Source organism: Siniperca chuatsi, linkage group LG5, assembly GCF_020085105.1.
Source record: "Siniperca chuatsi isolate FFG_IHB_CAS linkage group LG5, ASM2008510v1, whole genome shotgun sequence".
NCBI classification, from domain to species: Eukaryota; Metazoa; Chordata; class Actinopteri; order Centrarchiformes; family Sinipercidae; genus Siniperca; species Siniperca chuatsi.
This window is the reverse complement of record NC_058046.1, coordinates 9405242-9416464: the sequence shown is the minus strand read 5'-3', so window position 1 is coordinate 9416464 and position 11223 is coordinate 9405242. Positions and strand designations below refer to the sequence as shown.

General features: G+C 41.1%; 1 protein-coding gene across 2 annotated transcripts in view; it reads left to right on the top strand.

Annotated features, from left to right (window-relative positions):
• The first annotated feature begins 2032 nt into the window (after nt 1-2032).
• The window catches only part of sema4c (sema domain, immunoglobulin domain (Ig), transmembrane domain (TM) and short cytoplasmic domain, (semaphorin) 4C), a 94001-nt gene continuing 84810 nt past the window's right edge, over nt 2033-11223 (top strand). For both annotated transcript variants that reach the window (XM_044196318.1, XM_044196317.1), the window contains exon 1: nt 2033-2717. The gene's annotated coding sequence lies outside the window, so the exon portion shown is untranslated. The remainder of the gene's footprint in view (nt 2718-11223) is intronic.

Here is an 11223-nt window from a genome sequence, read left to right as displayed (position 1 = left end):
TTCTTGTCTAAGTCAATTTAAAATGAGGGTATGAGTTTACGTCGAAGCATCCCAAAATAGGCCTGAAAGGAAACCTCCCAGCATACACCGAGGCAACAATCTGATGGACAAAAGTCTTATTTCATGTGTCCCTGCATTGTTACTGCTCTTATAGTGTTTTACATTGTGTTCTACAATGTTTCCACTGTTCTAATGTTGTTATACAGTTAGTTATTAAAGGGCCCCTCCACCGATTTTACACATTAAGTTCAGTTTACAAGTTACAAGTCATTTGTATAATGTTTTTGGAGCTTGGCCCATACTAGGTGCTAAAAGTCATTATATTTCAGCCTGTGCTGCTTTGATTTAGACTATTTTATTTTTTTAAATGTGTCTCTTGTGAGTCTCCCAACTCCCAAAAGTGCAATATTAGATCGCTGCAGTACCTCTAAGAGCACTAAGCAATATATACAACATGAGTGATGTTGTGTACAAACTGTATGTGATTGGTGTCTTGCTCCCCAATGTAATTGCATATCGTAGAGTCACTTTGGTTGAAGAGTAGAGTGGACATTAACCTCAGAGCGGAAACCCCCAGCTCTTCCTGTTGTCCTCAGTCAAGACAATGAACTTCAAATTGCTCTTGATGAACATGCCAGAGCTCGCATAACATGGTCATGTGAAAATACAATCCTTCACTCTTGTAATATGAATGACCTGTTACAGTTGAAGATTTCCTCCAGACATGTTTTAAGACATGACAAAGACAAAATACTCTGATTTGATTAGTAATTTGTGTCTGATATGGTTTTCCCACAAACAATTTCAAGTAACTCATTTTAAATTCTTAAAATTACATCTATTCCTTCTTTCTCGTTGAAAAATCCAGAATCTACAAATATGCAAATATTGTTCATTTCAAAAGTTTACCTGCTGGACACAAGATGTCTCCTACTTCACTGAAAAGTCCTTTCTCAGTGTACACTGGAGTTTTCAAATTTCCATATGACACTTGTGTAAGTCGCATACTGGACCACAATTGGCTTCCAAACTGGGTGTGATGTCACAAAACCTTGCTCAAACATACAGTTCTTAAACTCAGATTTAACGTGAGCACAGAGAAACTTCCTCCCTCCAGCAGATAAATGTGAAAACAGCGTTTCAGTGTCCAACACAAACAGCATCCTGCACACTGAAGCTCAAACATCCAAGTGAAGGAACAATAAGCAAAACACATTTTTGAGCAAAAACATGATGAATGCAGGGCTTTCACTTGTAATGGAGTATTTTAACAGTGTGATATTGCTGCTTTTACTAAAGACCTCAGTACTTCTTCCACCACTGCTTATATCATATATTTGGCATCTTCTTTTGGGGCTGAACATTTCTAATAATTGCAGCAGATAAAAGCAATTCATGTTTTGAGAAGAATCCATAAACATATCATTATATCATGTCATGTGATAAGATGTTTTAGACCATAGTCCATCCATTTATAAAGTCACATTATTGATCTTTTCATGAGACAAAGAAAACTGAATAGAATAGAACAACAGAAACTATAAAAGTTATTTGGTTAAAGGCTTCATGTGAAAAGAGATCAAATACTACAAAACAACAGATTATTTTTACTCTTACACCATTGTTTTCCCCTCAGTTCAGTGCAATAACAGTGAAGGCAATCATAATATTGCTGTATTAATGCTGTATTGATCTCTTGTGGAACATTTTCTCTGTTCTCTGCCATACAGGGAGCTCAACAGTCAGGCTCAGATACAGAGCAGGTTTTGGAGCCAGTGCCTTGCTCACTGGCTCTACCGCGAGACAGGAAGTGGTGAAGAACCAGACCCTCCAGTCTAACAATGGTCTCTTTAACAGCCAGGCCACCCTGCTCCCCAACCCTGTTAAAAAACACCTCCGAGTTTCTCAGGTCAGACCCAGGTTGGGAAGCACTTTGCCAAAACAGGCCTTCACTTTCCTCACAATGAAACGCTCTTAATCAGGCAGTGTAATGGCTGCTGGGGGGGGGGGCTTGCCTCTGTTGGGGCCCTTGTTCGGAGAGGCTAATGGGCGGAGACCTGTTTGTGTACCTTTTTTTGAAATCCTCCAGGTCCCTGCTGTGATGCTACTGCAGAAGTAGGCTGGGGGAGCACACACGCTGCAGCGCCACGCACCACCACACACACACACACACATCATTTCCAGTGGAGATTGGCACAGACACGCAGCGCCACGACTACTCCGGTATGTCTGTTTAGAACGGACTGCTGAAACTTCTGCGCAGAGAGGCGGATAGATCTAGCTCGTCCCAGATAGCGGATTAAATTCACGCTCTCTTTTCTTTCTTTCCATTTCCCCATTTTTCTCCTCCTCCTCCTCCTCCTCCTCCTCTGGTTTCGTGTTACAAAGCCTTGGGAGGGAGTTGCGCGGAGAGCCAGTTCCTCTGTGTTGAAACTGAATGACAGGATCATATGGCTTGATTTGCCTTATAGTCCAAACATTTTTTTATTAAAAAATAGAGGAAATAAGAAAAGAGAAGAGAGAAACCGTGGGCGAATTCATCTGAAATTGATGAGGATGTGGAATAATTTATAACTCAAATTCAAAAACAAATCCGAGATAACGGAGAAAGAAGAGAGAGGGTGAAAAGGATACTGGATCTGTCGTCAGAGGAAGACGGAGAGGAAAGCGCAGGACGCGTTGCCTGTAATCATCACCACCATCACCGTAATAATAAGGTAAGTTTATAGCCGTTATTTGTCCTAATGGTGGTTGCAGTGCTGCGAGATTAAAAGTAGACGAAGGAAGCAGCGGTAGAAAACATCCTGATCCGGAGTCTCCAGATCTCCAACTGTTGCCATAAAGCTCCCTTTTCTTGGGAATAGGACGCTTTAGATACAATGCGTTGTCTAAACAGATCATTTAGGTGTTGTAGGTTGTCCTTTTGGGGCTCAATGTGATGCAACTTTATCTCCATTTCGCGCAGTGTAAACACAGCGCACTGCGGTCAGGAGCAGTTGGAAGGGAATCAACTCCGGGGTTTCACTGTAGTCTGAATATCTACAGCATGCACTGCTCCAATCACAGTCCAGCAATGCAACTATACCATACGATTTGTACTATATCATATTTATGATACTATTTGTGCGGTTACATGCCACAATTATGTCTATGTACCAATTCTAAGGAAACATCTGTTCGTCTTTTATTATTTGCCTGTAATATGTAAAAGTCTGGGGTGTCTGTGGTGCTCTATAATGAACTTTCAGGAACCTTTCTTTGCCTGATAGTGTTTTGCATCTTCGTTGGTATAAATGCAATATTCCAATAATATTCCTAACTTACTTTGTGACTACTGTTGTCTGCCTGAACATAGAGTTTTGTAGTTTATAGAGATGGCAGTTTACAGAAGTATTCTGCACTCACATAGATGCATGCTTTTAGAGTTCTACAGCATCCTACTGAAAACATATACAGAAATCTACATAGTCCATTTTCACAAAGTAGTTATACTGTAGGTGTCATATATGACAGCCCTCATCCACTTCCAATGCCATAAAAGCATTGAGTCCCTTGAATTGCTGCCTCTATTTCCCGCTTGCTCAGCTGACACTCAAAAATTAAGCTCTTATGGTGACAATAATCCACTGACTTACTTTGGAGTGCTTTTCCCCTTATTCCCCTTCTGATTTTTTTTTTTTTTTTTTTTTTTAATGAAGTAAGTATTAGCTTCAGTTGAGTGATTAGTGTAATTACTTAGGGGGGCAGGCGTCCACACTGGACAGTGAGAAAGGATTTGTGTAAAAGGTGGTGGTTTAGGAGGAGTGGGGGGTCTGCCTGGTTTTTCTAGTGTTTTTTCTTTTTTCTTTTTTTTTACAAGCTGGATGGTGCCAGTGCCAGTTAACTAACAGACAGCACAGGGAGAGACAGTAAGGGTTGTGGGAGAAGTTAGTGGAGTCATGTTATTGCCATGTGGGGTAGAGGAGGTAGAGAGGATGACTTTATATGAGCGATATTGTGCTTGAGGAGCCACTTTCTGCTTTGATATTTGTGTAATTTTCTCATAAGGACTGTCATAAGATTTCTTTTTCATAAGGTTAGTGGGCGGGTAGTTCGGTGTGTCATTTGCAAAGATTAATGAAAGTAATATACTGGTAGAATTCAGCTCTAGCATTGAGCCGCAAGTTGACATTTGCAGTGTAGAAGGATGTAGCGGAGGATAATCCTACCAAAATTCCCTTTACTCACCTTTTAATTTGTGAAATCAAGTTCACAGACCTTTAAAAAAGACACAATCCTTGATATTATTACACAGAGTAGATTATACAAGACTGACGCAGGTTACAGGGAGATATGTTTGAAAACCAGTTTGGTTGTTGAAGCATTCCTCCTGACAGCTGCATTATTCCCAGTCAGAAAAAGCCATGAAAATCCAGTTTTAGCAATGCCAGTTGCAACAAAGACACACAACCACACACACACGTACACACACACACACTGCAGCCCTCTGGCCCCAGATGTTAATGCCTCCATTGAGAGAGCCACAGGACTCCTGCCGACTCGATCTCTTCATTGTCGGACAGACAATGAACTCCACATCCTGACAGCCAGCCTCCTTCCCATCTTCCTTCACACACTCCTCATGCTCCTCACACACACACAATTAAACTGCACACAGTCATGCAGACAAAGGACCACATGCATCATACATACACGCAAACAGGCCTGCGTTTACAGTCAGGTTCAGGCATACACATGTCACGTAAGGGTTTTTTAATATTTAATTTGTGGCGTTTGAGTAAAAGTTGGACAGATGTGGAACTTCTTTCAACTTTTATCTGTTATTTACGCCGTGCATGTATTTACGTGCGCTCATGTCCCCTTTTGGGTGGTGTGTAGTACATGTGTTCCTGCTGCCGTCCACTTCACTATAGGGCTGCAAACAAGTGATTATTTCCATAATATCTTAATCTGCCAGTTATTTTCTCCTCCTCGATTAATTGGTTTGCCTATAAAATGTCAGAAAATAAAGTAAAATGCCCAACGTTTCCAAGAGCCTAATCTGACGTCTTCAGATGTTTTTCCTGACCCACAGTCTTAAACCCAAAGATGTTAAATTTACTATATAAAACAAAGAAAAGCTGCAAATCCTTACATTTGAAAAGTGTAAAACATACACAACATACACACAAACATACCGAAATTTTTTTTCGGTATGTTTGTTTGAAAAGTAACTCAAACGATGAATCAATTATGAAAATAGTTGCTGATTAATTTTCTGATTAGTCAGTTAATCAACCAGTCACTTCAGCTGTACTTCGCTATCTGTGTCAGTCTATGTGTTTGCCCGTCTTTGTGCATGTGTGCACATTTTTGACCTATACTGTGTGTTTTGACACCAAAGTACCAACATTGCATCATAGCCGTCACATTGTCACTGCAGCAGATGTCTCTTGTCTGCTGTGTGTGTGTGTGTTTAATTGTCATCTCTGTGTCACGTGCATCACGTCAATGCAACAGATACTGTGGCCCACATGGCAAGCAGCTGAATGCACAGTAAACTCCTGTGATAACGGGATGATTTCTGGTGATGTAACTCAAAAGCTTTGCATACAGGAACACACACACAGCCCCATTCAGTCTGGGTTCGTGCTGGCTATGGTGCTGTGAGAGCGTATGGATCTGAATTCGCTAACGATAATGTATTTTCAATGGTGGGAGAGGCTTTTTTTCACATCCTCTGCTGAGCAACAGTTCATACGTCAGCTTCCCACAGGAGGCTTTTTTTGTCAAAACATCCTTTTTATTCCACCAACGATTTAATTCCTACTCTATCTGACTGCCTTTTCTTTTTAAACACTCGGTCAGAGGCAGATTTGCTTTTGTTTTTGCTGTTTCAAAACTGGTCTGTGTTTCCTGCTGAGCTGAAGGGAGTTCACATCTCCGGCCATGCCCTCTGTGTCCTGATGGTTCATGCAATCGCCCCGACTCGTTTGCTTCACAGTGTTTGTGTTTGTGTGTATGTTTAAATGTGTGTTTGTGTTGAACAGAGATATGGTTCATGGCAGGCCAGATGCAAGGTCTGGAGAGCCGAAGCAGATGGGTTGTGTGTGTGTGTGTGTGTGTGTGTGTGTGTGTGTGTGTGTGTGTGTGTGTGCTGGAGGGGAACAGCAGGAGGCGGGGCTGGGCTGGACAAGCTGATGTTTAGAGAAGAAGGAAGGGAAGAGGCTTGTTTACATGATCATAATGGTAAATGGGCTTTGGCAGGGTGCAGGGTCAAAGTGATATAAACCTTGTGTTTTCATGCTTTCAATGCAATGCGTTCATTATTATTGCTATTAGTTCATTATCAAAGATCCTATTAACTAGAGAACTAAGGTAATGCATGTGTGTGTGTGTGTGTGTGTGTGTGTGTGTGTGTGTGTGTGTGTGTGTGTGTGTTGAGAGAAGGTGTGATATGTGCACAGCTGTGGACTAAACATGACAGTGACACCGGAACAGAAGTCTGGCTCACTAAATCACACACACAAACATTAAGGCTTTTTTGCACATTAGCATGTCATTGGCACATTAATCATGATAGCTTGTGTAATCACCATAATTGTTGATGAGACAACTTGTGGCTCCATTTCCATTTTTTTTGTTTTTGTCCAAAGCAAGACCAAAAACCATGAATCTTGTTACTTCCTGTAACTAGGATGTTGCTTTTTGTCCTACCACCCTAACTTGCTGTGATGTGCCCTTATTTCTCTTTGCCTTTCCTGAAGAGAAACAACCTTTTTCTGGTTGTTTCATTGACCTTCTCCCCTTCCACCATCTGCGATTTTGAAAAATGTTTACCTCTAACTAGAAGAACAGCCCCCTCTACATCTTCTGTGCCCTAAAGAAATCTTTCTTTGTGCTGTAAATCAATCCAGGAGGAAATCTGCGGTGGCCAAGATAGCTCAACACACTGCAATTTAAGAAAAACACATGCAAATGGACAAAACACAAGCAAATTAAGAAACACTTCCACCCATTTGACAGCGCATACAGGACATGAAGAAATGCACCACGAATTGAAAAACACAAGCAAAGTCGTACACAACACAAATAACACATTAGAAGTTTCTGGGAGAAACTAAAAATTGGCTGAAGTTGACTGTCTTGTCAATGATGTTGGAAAGTAAGCTAACAATGTTTGTTTTAAATTTAACACTCTGATTCTATGATTCTGATATTATTGATGTTAGCTCTACACCTAGCATTAACCTTTAGTTAATTCCTAGCACGTTGTTCATCAGTTTTTAGTGTCCCCGGAAACTTATTTTGTCGTGTATTGTTTTGTCCCATGTTTTTTTCCAATGATTTAATACTTCTCTTTCATTTTCCAATATATTCCTGGAGCTGTCTCACCACCACCTGCAATATATGTACATTTTTGCAAATGCGAGTAAAACCTCCATTTTGTTTGTGCACTGCATTGTGGGACAATAGTGTCCATCAACACCACACTCGAAAATCAAGTGTTTTTTGTATGTATAATAAACTCTTTTGTAACATTTCTGTGTTGTGAAATTTGTGACTGTGTTTCCCAATTTGCATGTTATATTTATGGGACAGGGGGTGCACGGTGGCAGAGCGGCTACAGCTCCTGCCTCCCAATAAGGAGATCGTGGGTTCGTGGGTTCGATTCCCGGACCGGACCAACATCACACAATCTCTCTGGGTGGAGTCTGCATGTCCTCCCCGTGTTACCGTGGGTTCTCTCCGGGTTCTCCGGCTTCCTCCCACCGTCCAAAGACATGCATGTGTAGGTTAATTGATAACTCTAAATTGCCCGTATTGAATGAATGTGTGAGTGAATGGTTGTCTGTCCTTGTCTGTGTCTGTGCACGCCCTGCGACGAGTTGGCCACTGTCCAGGGTGTGCCCTGCCTAAGGCCCGAAGTCACTGGGATAGGCTCCAGTCACCCGCGACCCCCTAACGGGGACCAAGCGGTAGAAAATGGATGGATGGATGGATTTATGGGACATGTGTATCGTTGTTGATGTTTGATAATGTTTCTTCATTTGCTCATGTTTTCTTTATTTGCAGTGTGGGGAGCTCTTCCAGCTCTTCCTGCCTCATTTGTTTACAGAAAAGTTTCTGTCTCAAAGTTGATGCAGCTATAATTTATTGATGTTAAAATGCTACAGGAGGCACTATTAATACAGAACACAAATTGTGCACAAGCAGAAGCACACACACACATCACACTGCACAACCTCCAGCCCCCTCTCAGTGGCTTTAAGGCCTGTTGAGAAGTTTCCATCAGGCAGGGAAGATGGATCCAGAGGGTTTTGGCAGCGGCTGTGAGTGCAGTTGTTCCGAGACGAGAAGCTTTTGCTCTTCTGCAACTTAGCCCTTCCCTTTGAGCTCTCTCTCTCTCTCATCCTCTGTCTCTCTCACCCACTTACGCACACATATTTTTTTTTCGGCTCAATTCAAGTAGCATAATGAGGTCATTTTTGCATTGCCAAAGTGTAAGCACTTACCACTTATATAGCTCAACTTTAATTGAACAGACAAGTGCATATTCAGCCTATTGTGAATGAAAACTATGCTCGTATAGAGGAAAGTAGTATAATCCTTTTGGTGGCTCTAATAGTAGTGCCAGCACCCTGAATGCCCCAGAAGCAGCCATTATGGATCTTTCTCTCTCTCGCTCAAATCAGTTCAGTTAAACTGAATGAAGTCTTATTGGCATTATTGTCAAAAAGTAACATTATTGCCAAAAAATGCAATACTCATAATACAGACACAAGGCAGTAATAAATATTTGTCACCCTCTATGAATGATGCAGCCGCCCTTTGGGGCAATCAATAAATAAATAAGCCTTGAGGGAGGAAAAGTGTTTCCAGGAAAGTCAAACTGGTGGAAAATCCAATATGGGGCATACCGACGTTCCTGGAGGCTAATCTGTAGAGCAACTATAGCTGGATGCACCAAATCTTTTCACTCTTGTAATGTGGAAGTTTTGTTTATCAAAGCTTTCATTCTGACCTGTAATTTTCCCCGTCAGGCTGATCAATGTAATTTTAAAAATGTCAGAATGCTGTGGTGAGGGGCGTCACCCAAATCTAATCACTATTGTCTGAAACAAATGAACGAACAGATGGAGAGTAATCCATCGCTCCCCGCAGACATAAAGGTTTGTGCTTTGCTTCGGCACAACAAACTCTGTATCTGCCTTCATGTGTCTTACTTCGATAGTTACTGGAGGCCTTTAGAAGAAACTTGGTGGAGCTGCTCTGGGCAGCTCGGGTCCTCTGCATTATTTATGAGTGGTAGAATGGAGGTGAAGGAGAGCCCTGACCTGCTTGTTTGTTACCAGCTGACCACTATTGGCCATCTGCTGCCCGCCAGCCTCTCTATCTCTCTCTCTCTCTCTGTCTATCATAACCCCCCACTATCTATCTCTATTTTTCTCCACTCTCTGTGTATGATCTGACTATCAATAACTGAGTTTCCATCCAAGTATCTATGTAAAACAGGACACATCGAGTTAGAAAGGTTAAATGGATTTTTTGCTTACTTGTGACTGAGCAGGGTTCAGTAAAAACAATGTCATAAAAAGTGATGATGCAGTATTTCAGTAAATAATAAAATACAGCAGGTGAGCAACTGTGAAGGTGCTAGTTTATGTCTTTCTGTTTTTAATATTATAGTTAATTAAAGGAATAATTATGAAGTTATGAGGGTATGAAGCTGGAATGAGGAAACGGTTAGCTTAGCTTAGTTTAGCTTAGCATAAACACTAAAAGCAGTGAGAAAACAGTTAACTACTAGCTAGTTAATTTCCAGGAATAAGAAATAGTCCAGAAGGTAACCCCCCATAAAACTGCAACTTGTCACTTTTACACTTCAGTTTTTTACGGATTAAAGATATAGTTCGACATTTTGGGAAATATGCTCATTCGCTTTCTTGCCAAGAGTTAGATGAGAAGATCAATACCATTCTCATTCTGTTAAATCCAAGGCTATCTTAGAATAAAAACTGGAAACAGGGGGAAGCAGCTAGCCTATGTAACCCCATTTTTACACTTTGGTTTTTGTATGGAATAAACAAACTAAATATAATGTTAATTAGTGAGCTTTAAAGGTGCTGGTTGGCAGATTTTGTTACCTTTGGACAGAGTCAGGTTAGCTGTTTTCCCCTGCTTTTAGACATTCCGCTTAGCTAAGCTAACTGGCTGCTGACTCTAGCTACATATTTAGCATTCAGACATTAGAGTGGTATTGATTTTCTCATCTAACTCTAGGCACGAAAGCGAATAAGCGTATTTCCCAGAATGTCGAACTATTCCTTTGATGAGTTGTCACTGCAGTAATATAATGTTATAGTATCTACATGTAAATCACAGTATCCATCCATTTACAGTATTTTAGGCCATGCAATGTTTTTTTTTTTTTTTATCTTCTGACTGAGTCGAAGACAGACTCTGGGAGAGAAATCTTCATCATATTTGATACGTGTCCAGTAATTTCCTCTTCAAATAGCAGCTGGCCTCATCTTTCCTGTTTCATCCTATTTCCTGGGTCTGCCCGTCCTTGACTGCGGATGAAATTGTAAAGCAGGAATGGGGAGAGATAGTAATATGCTTGGCCAAAAATCTTGTCAGTGAGCCAACTGTGTTTCGGGGGCACCATGTAAGGTATTTAGTATGTTTTCTGAAGCTCCCAACGTGCCTGTTCATCGGCTGCTTGTTGTTTTGTTTGTTCTGACTCAGCAGATGTTTTTGGCTCAGTTGTCCACACTGTGTTTTGTGTACAGAGGACCACCGGAATTATTCTCTTTTTTGTTATTCTGGTTTTGGTGACACGTCAAAGCTTTTTGGACCTAGTGTGAATGCTGAGGTTCCTATTGTTTACTGTTAGTGGCAACATTGCTGTGTGTGTGTGTGTGTGTGTTTGTGTGTGTGAACTTTGCATAAGTATATGCCTATGCATATTCAGCTGTTGCTTCTTGCTGTATTCATGCAGTGTTTCCTGGATAGTGTATGCAAATGTATATGAGCTACCAGCAAAAGATAACAGTAAAAAATACTGGCTCATGAACTGGATATCTGTGATTGTGTGTATTAATGTGTGAATGTGAATAATGATGCATATGCAGTGGGCAGTAGGGGGCTGTGTACCATACCCCCCCTTCCCCGTGTTAACCAGAGCATGGTAGTTTGTTTTTATGACTGCCTTTTTTTTTGGCATTGTTCTGGTCCGAT